At 41.5% G+C, this 12,051-nt stretch overlaps 1 pseudogene; it reads right to left on the bottom strand.

The window, feature by feature from the left end:
- Positions 1–2,005: 2,005 nt before the first annotated feature.
- On the bottom strand, positions 2,006–10,987 carry LOC120063997 (annotated as a pseudogene).
- Positions 10,988–12,051: the final 1,064 nt, after the last annotated feature.

The raw sequence follows: 12,051 nt of genomic DNA, 5'->3' as shown, positions 1-12,051 counted from the left end.
AGTCATTTGAGAAACCAAGGCTGTTGAGTCTGCCGATAAGAATGTGGTGATTGACAGAGTCGAAAGCCTTGGCCAGATCGATGAATACGGCTGCACAATATTGTCTCTTATCGATGGCATTTATGATATCGTTTAGGACGTTGAGGGTGGCTGAGGTGCACCCATGACCAGTTCTGAAAACAGATTGCATAGCGGAGAAGGTACGGTGGGATTAGAAATGGTCGGTAATCTGTTTGTTAATTTGGCTTTCGAAAAACTTAGAAAGGCAGGGTAGGATAGATATAGGTCTGTAGCAGTTTGGGTCTAGAGTGTCTCCCCCTTTGAAGAGGGGGATGACCGCGGCAGCTTTCCAATCTTTGTGACTCTCAGACGACACGAAAGTGAGGTTGAACAGGCCAGTAATAGGGGTTGCAACAATTTCGGCAGATAATTTGAGAAAGAGAGGGTCCAGATTGTCTAGCCCTGCTGATTTGTAGGGGTCCAGATTGTGCAGCTCTTTCAGAACATCAGCTATCTGGATTTGGGTGAAGGAGAAATGGGGGAGGCTTGGGCGAGTCGCTGTGGGGGGTGCAGGGCTGTTGACCGGGGTAGGGGTAGCCAGGTGGAAAGCATGGCCTGCCGTAGAAAAATTATTCTTGAAATTCTCAATTATGTTGGATTTATCGGTGGTGACAGTGTTTCCTAGCCTCAGTGCAGTGGAAAACTGGGAGGAGGTGCTCTTATTCTCCATGGACTTTACAGTGTCCCAGAACTTTTTTGAGTTTGTGCTACAGGATGCAAATTTCTGTTTGAAAAAGCTAGGCTTAGCTTTCCTAACTGCCTCTGTATATTGGTTCCTAACAGCCCTAAAAAGTTGCATATCACGGGGGCTATCCGATGCTAATGCAGTACGCCACAGGATATTTTTGTGCTGGTCAAGGGTAGTCAGGTCTGGAGTGAACTGTCGCTGGTTAAACATTTTTTTGAATGGGGCATGCTTATTTAAGATGGTGAGGAAGGTACTTTAAAGAATAACCAGGCATCCTCTACTGATGGGATGAGGTCAATATCCTTCCAGGATACCCGGGCCAGGTCGATTAGAAAGGCCTGCTCGCTGAAGTGTTTTAGGGAGCATTTGACAGTGATGAGGGGTGGTCGTTTGACCGCAGACCCATTACGGATGCAGGCAATGAGGCAGTGATTGCTGAGATCTTGGTTGAAGACAGCAGAGGTGTATTTGGAGGGCAAGTTGGTTAGGATGATATCTATGAGGGTGCCCGTGTTTACGGATTTGGGGTTGTACCTGGTAGGTTCATTGATAATTTGTGTGAGATTGAGGGCATCAAGCTTAGATTGTAGGATGGCCAGGGTGTTAAACATGTCCCAGTTTAGGTCACCTAGCAGCACGAGTTCTGAAGATAGGGGGCAATCAATTCACATATGGTGTCCAGGGCAGAGCTGGGGGCAGAGGCTGGTCTATAGCAAGCAGCATCGGTGAGAGTCTTGTTTCTGGAAAGGTGGATTTTTAAAAGTAGAAGCTCTAATTGTTTTGGTACAGACCTGGATAGTAAGACAGAACTCTGTATGCACCAAAAACATAGGCATTTCTAAGGGACATAGACAAAAAGACATACAGTCAACCAACAGTCAACCACCAAACTATCAATTAATATGTTGTGGACAGACTTAATATAGCTGGTAGGAGATTTGGGTTCTGGGTTGCAGAGATTACTATCAACAGACTCAGATTTCCAAGGTTTACTATGCTGTAACTGTTCTTATTAACATGCAAACTAGCACTGTGAATGCCCTTAGATTAAACGTACGCTGATTCAGCATTGACCTGTTCAACTGTCTAGTATCTAGTTCAGCTTTGGTCACTGTTTTCCAGGACTGTATTCTTCAACTATCACCTACTCAAGTCATTGCCCTCACAAATGTAGTGGTGTCAGTCAGTGAGGCAGGAATGACCTTGAACAGAGTCCATACAGCATCCATGACACTGTCAGCCTATACCTCTTCTGTCTCATGTGTAAGAACTGAAATAGCAAATAATGAGGAAGATTATATTGTATCTTATCTTAAAACAGGTTTTGAATTGTTTGCTGACCATGTACAGAGCAATAGGGTTGATACAGGAGTTCAGCTATGCCATATTAATGCCAATATAGTCAAGTATGTAACACAAACCACAATTAAAAACAGCAGTGACAATTGTATGTATCCTTTTACCTTAGTAGGTGTAGCTGTAGCTGACACCTTTTGGGATCCTTCTCATCATAAATGGTGAGTTTTAAGATTCTGCTCAGGTACAGTGGTAACCATCAGAGGGCAAGCACTAATCAAAACACTGCCTTGGCCACTTCTCATCTCTGTGAAAACAGATGAGATTTATGTTAGACATTTTAATGTCATCATATCAATAAATATATTATGGAGGTAGCGCACTTGTCTACACCGCAGGTAGCGCACTTGTCGCTAAATCCTGTCCTGGAGAGCTACTGGATGTGCAGGCTTTTATTACACCCCAGCAATAAGACACCTGCTTCAAATAATCAACTAATCATGGGCTGGACAATGGATTAGTTGAACCAGGTGTGTTACTGCTGGCAGGCACGTGCACAGATACGGCTCTACATGTGCAGAGCACATGCCCATTTGCCCTTCCAGTCTCCAAAGTTCCCTTTTCAGTAGTAGTATAATTTCCACCCCCAATTTTTCGGGGGGTATACAGTTTTTGCATTGTTGTTCTGAACTCATTAAATTCTCATCTATGCTTCAGAACCAAAAAGTTGCAAGTCTTGATGGTTGACCAATGACCAGTCATCAGCATTGGCACGCAAAGGCGGGCACACTTATTGATTGAAGCCATAAATAACTTTTTTAATTTCCTCAAATTTTGCCAAAAACAGAGTAGGCCTACGTTTATCATCCACATAAAATACACTTTAGCAATCTACAACTGACTCATCTCTGCTTCATTATTTTCAAATTTCAGGCCTAGTTTGGGAGCCAACTGGTTATATGTCTAAAGATAAGCAATTGTAACATCGTAGTGCATTCAATATTACTATAGCGAATATATTAAAATATTTGTCAGGAAGAACAGGGCTACCCTTGCCTGATGACTCAAATTGAATTCTTCCACTGCTCTATGTTCTCTACATAGTTCAGTCTGAGACTGCCATTGTTAAAGTCATTTGTGGGACTGCCGTCGTTGAAATAATTTGTTGTGACATCAATATGCGGGGTGTTGTACAAAACAAAGTCATCAGCGATTGGATCTCTAACCAATCAGAATATCAAAGCCAATGACGAATTTTCAAAGTGCCACTTACCCACATGTGTTCTGGCTCTGGGCCATCCCATCGGTTTCTTGGACCAATCAGCACGGTTAGAATGTATTTGCGCTTTCGAAATCGTCGGGGAGGTACACAGATCCAGACTCTATGAGGGGATTCGATTAATCTAGCCTTTTGCACTGTGTGTAAATTGATTGCATTTGTTTTGGAACTGGGCTACCTTCCAGGCGTGAGCCAGGTGCCTGCCCTGCTCTGTCAGATGTCAGCTCAAAACAAAAGTGATGTATTTAAGCACATGTAGTAATTTGAGTACTCTGTTTTCCCATGCAAAAGTTGCTTTTGATAAAAAAAATATATATATCTGCCTTCCCAATGAAAACTAGTAGGAAAATTAAAACATCTATTCTATGGAAAAAATATGTTGTACATTTCTGTACAATACCTTGTTGACAACATGACTGAGACGCTTTTGCCCGTTCACATCATGGGCCACAGACCGGTGCCCCATGGGCTGAGCATAATCGAATCCGCCCATTGTTGAGAAGAAACTACTAATACCAAACATTATCTGGTCCAGGTCACAGTTATAAATGAGAACTTGTTCTCAACTAGCTTACCTGGTTAAATAAAGGTGAAATAAAAATAAATAAATAAAACTTAAGCACTCCATTAAGTTGTGCATGATGTCATCCATTTGAATGGGGACCATCCAAAACGGAGTGGAATCGAAACTCCCCCTTCCGGTTGAAGGCTCCGTTGCGAGACGAACTCTGTATACTTTGATGAACAGGAAGTCACCAAACCACTGAAGATGAAAATATGTGGTTTTTCAACAATAGGTTTATGGGATAGCTAGCAAACTTGTAAACACTTACCCATTCCTATAAGTGAGTACTATTTAATACACATTCAACTTTATTACTGTTGCCTCCCCTTTTAGCTTTTAGCTGCTAGAAAGTTATAGAAACATGTTTTATTATCAACTGAAACAATATTGTTCTAGTGTCTTGAATGAAAAGGTACAATTTTACAATTTTACCCAAATAAATGCGATCCCTGTCTAGAGACGAGATTCTCCTCCATCTTGTCTTGCGTTGTAAAACCCTCCCTATGCTCGCCATCCAGTAGTGGAACGAGATTGAATAAAGATGATGTACGGAGCAAGGAAATACATCACTATGTAAACGGAGCATTCATCCATGGGCGTGGCGTAGCGTTTGGCGGGAGCAATGCTACATTCATGTGCTAGTGGGAACTCTGAAATGTACGACATGCTAACAGGCTGAATTTATACAAGCGCAGCGTACAACCAGTTAGGAAGTCGAAATGTTCTGAGTTTCCTAGTTCCAACCAGCCCTTGAACATAGCAAAAGGAGCACTCTGCAGGCAGGCTGCCCTCCAAAGTGATGGCGTGGTGCAGACAGAACATGCTTTCCATCTGATCCTGCAACCTCCGCTACAAGTAGGCCATATGATTCTGCTTTCTCTGGACTCCAGAAAAGTGACATGATATACAGTGCGTTCGGAAAGTATTCAGACCCCTTCACATTTTGTTACATTACAGCCTTACTCTAAAATTGATTTGTTTTAAATCCTCATCCATCTACACACAAAACCCCATATTGACAAAACAAAAACAGGTTTATATAAATTTTAGCAAATTTAGAATAAATAAAAAGGAAATATACATTGACATAAGTATTCAGACCCTTTACTCAGTACTTTGTTGAAGCACCTTTGGCAGCGATTACAACCTTGAGTCTTATTGGGTATGATGCTTCAAGCTTGGCACACCTGTATTTGTGGAGTTTCTCCCATTATTCTCTGCAGATCCTCTCAAGTTCTGTCAGGTTGGATGGGGAGCTTCACTGCTATTTTCAGGTCTCTCCAGAGATGTTCGATTGGGTTCCAGTAAGGGCTCTGGCTGGCACACTTAAGGACTTTCAGAGACTTGTCCCGAGCCACACCGGCATTGTCTTGGCTGTGTGCTTAGGGTTGTTGTTCTGTTGGAAGGTGAACCTTTGCCCCAGTCTGAGGGCCTGAGAGCTCTGGAGCAGGTTTCCATCAAGGATCTCTCTGTACTTTTCCCCTGTTCCTCTTTCCCTCGAAAATGACTAGTCTCCCAATCCCTGAAAAACATTCCTAGAGCATGATGCCGCCACCACCATGCGTCACCGTAGGAATGGTTTTGGCCAGGTGATGGTGGTGCCTGGTGTCCTCCAGACGTGACTCTTGGCATTCAGGCCAAAGAGTTCAATCTTGTCTTCATCAGACCAGATAATTTTGTTTCTCATGGTCTGAGAGTCCTTTAGGTGCATTTTGGCAAACTCCAAGCGGGCTGCCATGTGCCTTTTACTGAGGAGAGCCTTCCATCTGGCCACTCTACCATAAAGGCCTGATTGGTGGAGTGCTGCAGAGATGTTTGTCCTTCTCCAATCTCCACAGAGAAATTCTGGAGCTCTGTCAGAGTGACCATTGGGTTCTTGGTCACCTCCCTGACCAAAGCCCTTCTCCCCTGATTGCTCAGTTTGGCCGGGCGGCCAGCTCTAGGAAGAGTCTTGGTGGTTCCAAACTTCTTCCATTTAAGAATGAGAGAGGCACCTGTCTTCTTGGGGACCTTCAACGCTGCAAAAATGTTTTGGTACCCTTCCCCAGATCTGTGCCTCGACACAATCCTGTCTCGGAGCTCTACGGACAATTCCTTCGACTTCATGGCTTGTTTTTTTCTCTGACATGCAGTGTCAATGGTGGGACTATATATAGAGAGGTGTGCACCTTTCCAAATCACGTCCAATCAATTGAATTTACCACAGGTGGACTGCAATAAAGTTGTAGAAACATCTCAAGGATTGTCAATGGAAACAAGATATACCTGAGTTCAATTTCGAGTCTCATAGCAAAGGGTCTGAATACAAATGTCAATACATTTACAAAAATGTGTAAAAACCTGTTTTAGCTTTGTCATTATGGGGTATTGTGTATAGATTGATGAGGAAAAAACCCAATTGAGTCAATTTTATAATAAGGCTGTAATGTAACAAAATTTGGAAAAATACTGAATACTTTCTGAATGCGCTGTATCCCTAGTTTATATTGGCTGTTAACATGAATTACTTTCAGCTTCAAACGTAGGTGCAAAACGCAGTTTATTTCTGTAGCCTATCTTGCTTTTTGAAAATGCATCATCGTTTATGGCTGTAATGACAGGCTACATTTGCACAGCGTGCATTTGTGTGCGTGGGGGGTCGCAAGTTTTGTACTGTGATAAATGGAGTTTGTAGACATACTGTATGGCCACACATTGATTAATTCACCTGCGTGCAAGTAACTGCGGGGAACTGCACACGTGCGAGTGGGACAGGACTCTGCATTGAAGACTGGGTAGGAAACCCTGTTCTCTGGTTTTGGGGATTAATTGCGTTGAGGACACGGCATGAGTTCGCCAGACGAGGAATGGCGGTGAGAACTCCTTTGTTTTGGTAAAGCTATAGCATGAGTTGGTTCTTTGCCTAGGGATAGGTTTCTACCAAGAACTGTTTTGATCAGAATAATCATTTTTGTAAGAAAAGCGTTCTTTGTAAATCAAAGGGTTCTTCTACCTAAAACATTTAACATCCTAAGAACTGTTTTTGGAAGAAAGAGTTCTTTTATGATTGTTTGGAAGCCAAGAAGGTTTCTTTTGAAGGCAAGAAGGGTTCTACATAGAACCATATATAATATTTCCCAGAATGCTCTATTGCAGTGAGATTTTCAGAATTGTTTGTTTTAATGTAATATCTGTGTTTTTGCATTTACATTGATTGGTAACTAAATTTTATGCTACACGAAAATAAATAACATACATTTTTCTAAACTAATCCAATCTGTTGGATATATTGCACCCGCTACTTAGAGGTTGTTCCAGGTTGTCTCAGTAGTCAACGTTCCCTACCCTGGCAGTCATTCTGAATGCAGGTTGAGGGTGATAAAATAATCCCACTTGTTGTCTATCCTAACTCTGGCTGGATTCCAATACACATCACTTTGCCAGCCAGCATAATGTAATTTTCAGGCCTGATGTGGCCTGTAAACCAGGCGATTCCTAACACCACTGTGTTAGTGTATAACTAGGCCCTCAAAGAAAGGCCTTATGATTTAAGTAATGTATTGTTATAAATAATTACATTTTAAATTCTAATCAGGCTGGTGGAACCGTTCATCGGGGGTTCTAGAAAGAACCCTCCAAAGATAAAAGGGTTATCAGTAGAACCCTTCATAGGCAGTTCTAGGAAGTACCTTTAGATGATAAATGGTTCTTTGTAGAACCCTTCCTAGAGGGTTCTAGGTAGAACCATATACAGGCTGTTCTTTGAGGAACCCTACATAGAGGGTTCTAGATAGAACCCTCTGCAAAGGGTTCTACCCAGCACCAAAAAGAGTTCCCCTAATGGAACAATCTGAAGAATCCTGTATGGTTCTACTTAGTACTTTTTTTTCTAAGAGTGTAGCTTGGACAGAGCCTGAAGAACATTGGGTTTATAGATGCAGAGACTGAGCGTTGGGCATTAGGCCGAAGAGTATCGAGCTAACATAGCTTAGCCTGACTTATCCCGAAGACGGGAGTGTGCGAGTGATGACAGCGTTTGACATTCGGCTGAAGATTAGGAGCTACATAATCATTTCACACAGACTGTTTTTCTGGCCTCGGCTGAAGAATTGTGTGTGGGTGATTAGGACTATTTTGGCATCGGCCGAAGAGGAGGGGTGCTCAAGTGAACTTTGTCAGGACTTTGGTCTGAAGAAGAACACAGTTTGCACTGTTCAATAAGAGCCTGGCTGGAGCCGAATAATTGTTGCCTAACAGATACAAACATTGGTTAGCAAAATAGTTTAGCAAAATACTTTACTCATCAGATTGTGCTCCTTTCCTTCTTGTAACAATTGCTCAACTAGCCTGTGACCCGGTTTGTTTGGGCGTGCCCTTTTTTTGTTGTTGAGCACATGGCGCCCAAAAGGTCTGTGCCGGATATGACTGCTGGGCTGGAGCAGAAAACTACACATCTAATAGCACTCCAGTTCTAGAGCTGGAGATTTCTGGTCTGTACTCACCTGTTTGGTATAGTCGCTCAGTGCATTCTCATTCCTCCTCAGAATCTTACAGGTCATCAGAGTGTAGAAGACAGCCGTGCAAGCCAGCGGCATGCAGAAGTAGAAGCGGAAAAGCCACCAGTCTTTTGCTGATTTATAAAACTGTTATGAAAACATAATAAAGAACAGTATTAGTGTTGCTGTTTCAGATTTGATCTAACTACTGGAATGTGATGATAAGCACACCTCACTGGCTTCATTATATAATCAGTGTCGTTTTCATTTATTATCAAAAGAAAACAAAATCAAACATATTATTGACCTTGCTTTCTATATTACTCAATTTTGTCTGGATTCACAAATTACCTGCAAGAACTGATTAGTTTTTTGGGGGATGAAGGAGACATATTGTCAGATGCTGTCCTCTATAGTCCATTATTATCGTATCAAAGCCGACAACTTCAGGCACAGCCAGGATTGTTGATATCACCCATGTCAAAGTTATTTCTACTGCTGTGCACGTTGAAACACCAATGCCTTTGATTCGATTCCAGGATGCAACAGCTCGATACCTAGGAAATCAATAGGGAAATGATGTGGCTGGGGAGCGTTTTGTTCATAACAATTAAAGAACATATTGCAACGAAAGGGAATTTCAAGGCCTACTACAAAGATAATTAACTTTTGACATGTAGATATCAGCCAACTTTCACAATATTACTCTTCATATAACAATTGTATTCATTCTCTGGTTTTGGCATGTTAAAAGGAAGTAATACAGTTATTTCCAACTACACTACATTACCAAAAGTATGTGGACACCTGCTAGTCGAACATCTCATTCCAAAATCATGATCCGCACCTTTTATCAATTTTCGCCTAAAATGACATACCCAAATCTAACTGCCTGTAGCTCAGGACCTGAAGCAAGGATATGCATATTCTTGATACCATTTGAAAGGAAACACTTTGAAGTTTGTGGAAATGTTAAATTAATGTAGGAGAATATAACACATTGGATCTAGTAAAATATGATACAAAACATGTGTGATCCAATAAACCATTGCATTTCGGTTCAACCTTTTGTATCAAGACTGCCCAAATGTGCCTAATTGGTTTATTATAAAATTTTCAAGTTCATAGCTGTGCACTCTCCTCAAACAATCGCATGGTATTCTATCACTGTATTAGCTACTGTAAATTGGACAGTGCAGTTAGATTAACAAGAATTTAAGCTTTCTGCCAATATCAGATATGTCTATGTCCTAGGAAATGTTCTTGTTACTTACGACACTGATGTTGGGCGATTAGGCCTGGCTCGAAGTCGGCATTCCACTTCATCCCAAAGGTGTTTGATGGAGTTGAGGTCAGGGCTCTGTGCAGCCAGTCAAGTTTTTTCACACCGATCTCGACAAACAATTTCTGTATGGACATTGCTTTGTGCAAAAACAGGATGCTGAAACAAGAAAAGACCTTCCCCAAACTGTTGCCACAATGTTGGAAGCACAGAATCGTCTAGAATGTCATTGTATGCTCTAGTGTTAAGATTTCCCTTCACTGGAACTAAGGGTCCTAGCCCGAACCAAGAAAAATAGCCCCAGACCATTATTCCTCCTCCACCAAACTTTACAGTTGGCACAAACAGTTATTGTGCTGACGTTGCTTCCAGAGGCAGTTTGGAAATCAGTAGTGTGTGTTGCAACCGAGGACAGACGATTTTTACGCGCTACGTGCTTCAGCACTTGGCGGTCCCGTTCTATGAGCTTGTGTGGCCTACCACTTTGCGGCTGAGCCCTTGTTGCTCCGAGACGTTTCCACTTCACAGTTACACTTACAGTTGACCTGGGCAGCTCTAGCAGGGCAGAAATTTGACGAACTGACTTGTTAGAAAGGTGGCATCCTATGTCTGTGCCACGTTGAAAGTCACTGAGCTCTTCAGTAACGCCATTCTACTGCCAATGTTTGTCTATGGAGATTACATGGCTGTGTGCTCAATTTTATACATCTGTCAGCAATGGGTGTGGCTGAAATAGCCGAATCCACTAATTTGAACGAGTGTCCAGATACCTTTGTATATATAGTGTAACTTGGAACAGAAATGTGACTTGAATGTGCAATCCTCTTACCTGTCAATGCTCAAGGCACATAAACTCAGCACTGTAATTCCAACAGATGTTTTCTGGATGAAGGGAACTAGTTTACAGAGCACCAAACCAAATTACCAGTCCTCAGCCATGAGCTGCAAAAACATGTCAACATTTAGGTCAGGCAAAATCATTTGTAACCAACACAAACACAAAAAAACACTTTTATAAAACAATCAGATGTTGACCATTCTGATAATCAAATCGAAATCTATATTTTATGTCAGGATAGACAGTAACTGTACACCAAATTGCAAATAACTCACCCTGTAAGCGTTGATTGGAAAGTCTATCACAATATGCCCCAAAGCAACTGGCAATAAGAATGTTAGGTCCACTTTTGTTTTCATATATGATTCTCAACAGTGCTGAATTTCCAACTATTCCAATGATGAATACAAGAGCAGACATCACAGTATTGATGTATTTGAATGTGTCTCTGATTCCAGTTGACACTAAGCACATATGATGGGGTGGGGTGTTTTGTCCTGGCATTATGAATAAGGGAATGAAGCTATTGGATTTGTGGTCCGCTGTAAGCTCTACAACACCTGGAGAGGATGTTTCAAAGAGTTGAATAATAGGAGTTGGTTGTGGATTCTGATCATTGGTCGCTGCACTGATTATTAAAATCATTCCATTGGCGAGCAGCAGAGACAGAACTACAGAGCTACAATTTCCATTGTAGATGATTTCTTCAAAAGGCCCGGCAATTTATCCTCAGGTAGCAATCTGCAAATGAGAATGTAAAACCATTACTTGACACATTAGAACCTGGAGAGATACCAAAAACAAATCAAATTGTTATAAAGTCTATTTGATTACAACAAGAAGCATGAATGATTGTCTGTGAAAATATAGATAACATTGAAATATGTCAGTTTACTAATCAATCCAGCATCAAATTGTTCTCCACAATCAGATAGTGCAGTGCCAATTGTAGCCTAAACAAGCAGCAGTCTTTGGCCTAACTCATACAGCTAAGGCAGATTAAGGTTTTTTAGACCAATATTTTATTGGCAAGTTTAGTCATCAATCTGTCACCACAATTACTCCTCATACACTGAAGTCTTGTCCTCGGCTTAGATCATACTCCACACAGGATAGAGCTGTGCTCTAAATCCAATGGGGGTTCTACCCATAGAGATCCTATTAAAATAGTATTTTCATTTCTAATTCTATGGTTCTACCATTGTAAATCACATTTCAAAAACAGCAATGATAAAAGGCTTTTAGGGACATCTGACCCAGTATTTGTGCCCGTGTGTGAATCCTATGATGATCTTTGCGATTGAAACAAGTGTCCGTCTTGAGAGGCCATGGCAGGGTTCCTTAATAGGCGGCCCACAGGGGATTTTATTTGCCCCCCACCACAGGTTTTCTGAGCAAGAAAACAATATATTTTGTATTTTTGTCATTTTGGTTGTTGGACATAAAAAACTGTAAAATCACTAGGAAATCAGTTCAAAGTGATTTTAATTTGGGAACCTGTTCCCAAGTATCCCCACACATAAATAGAGAGGCATACAGTACGTGATCACATCCCAATGTAATAAAGG

Source organism: Salvelinus namaycush, chromosome 19 (genome assembly GCF_016432855.1).
Source record: "Salvelinus namaycush isolate Seneca chromosome 19, SaNama_1.0, whole genome shotgun sequence".
NCBI lineage: Eukaryota > Metazoa > Chordata > Actinopteri > Salmoniformes > Salmonidae > Salvelinus > Salvelinus namaycush.
This window is presented reverse-complemented; position numbering and strand designations above follow the sequence as displayed.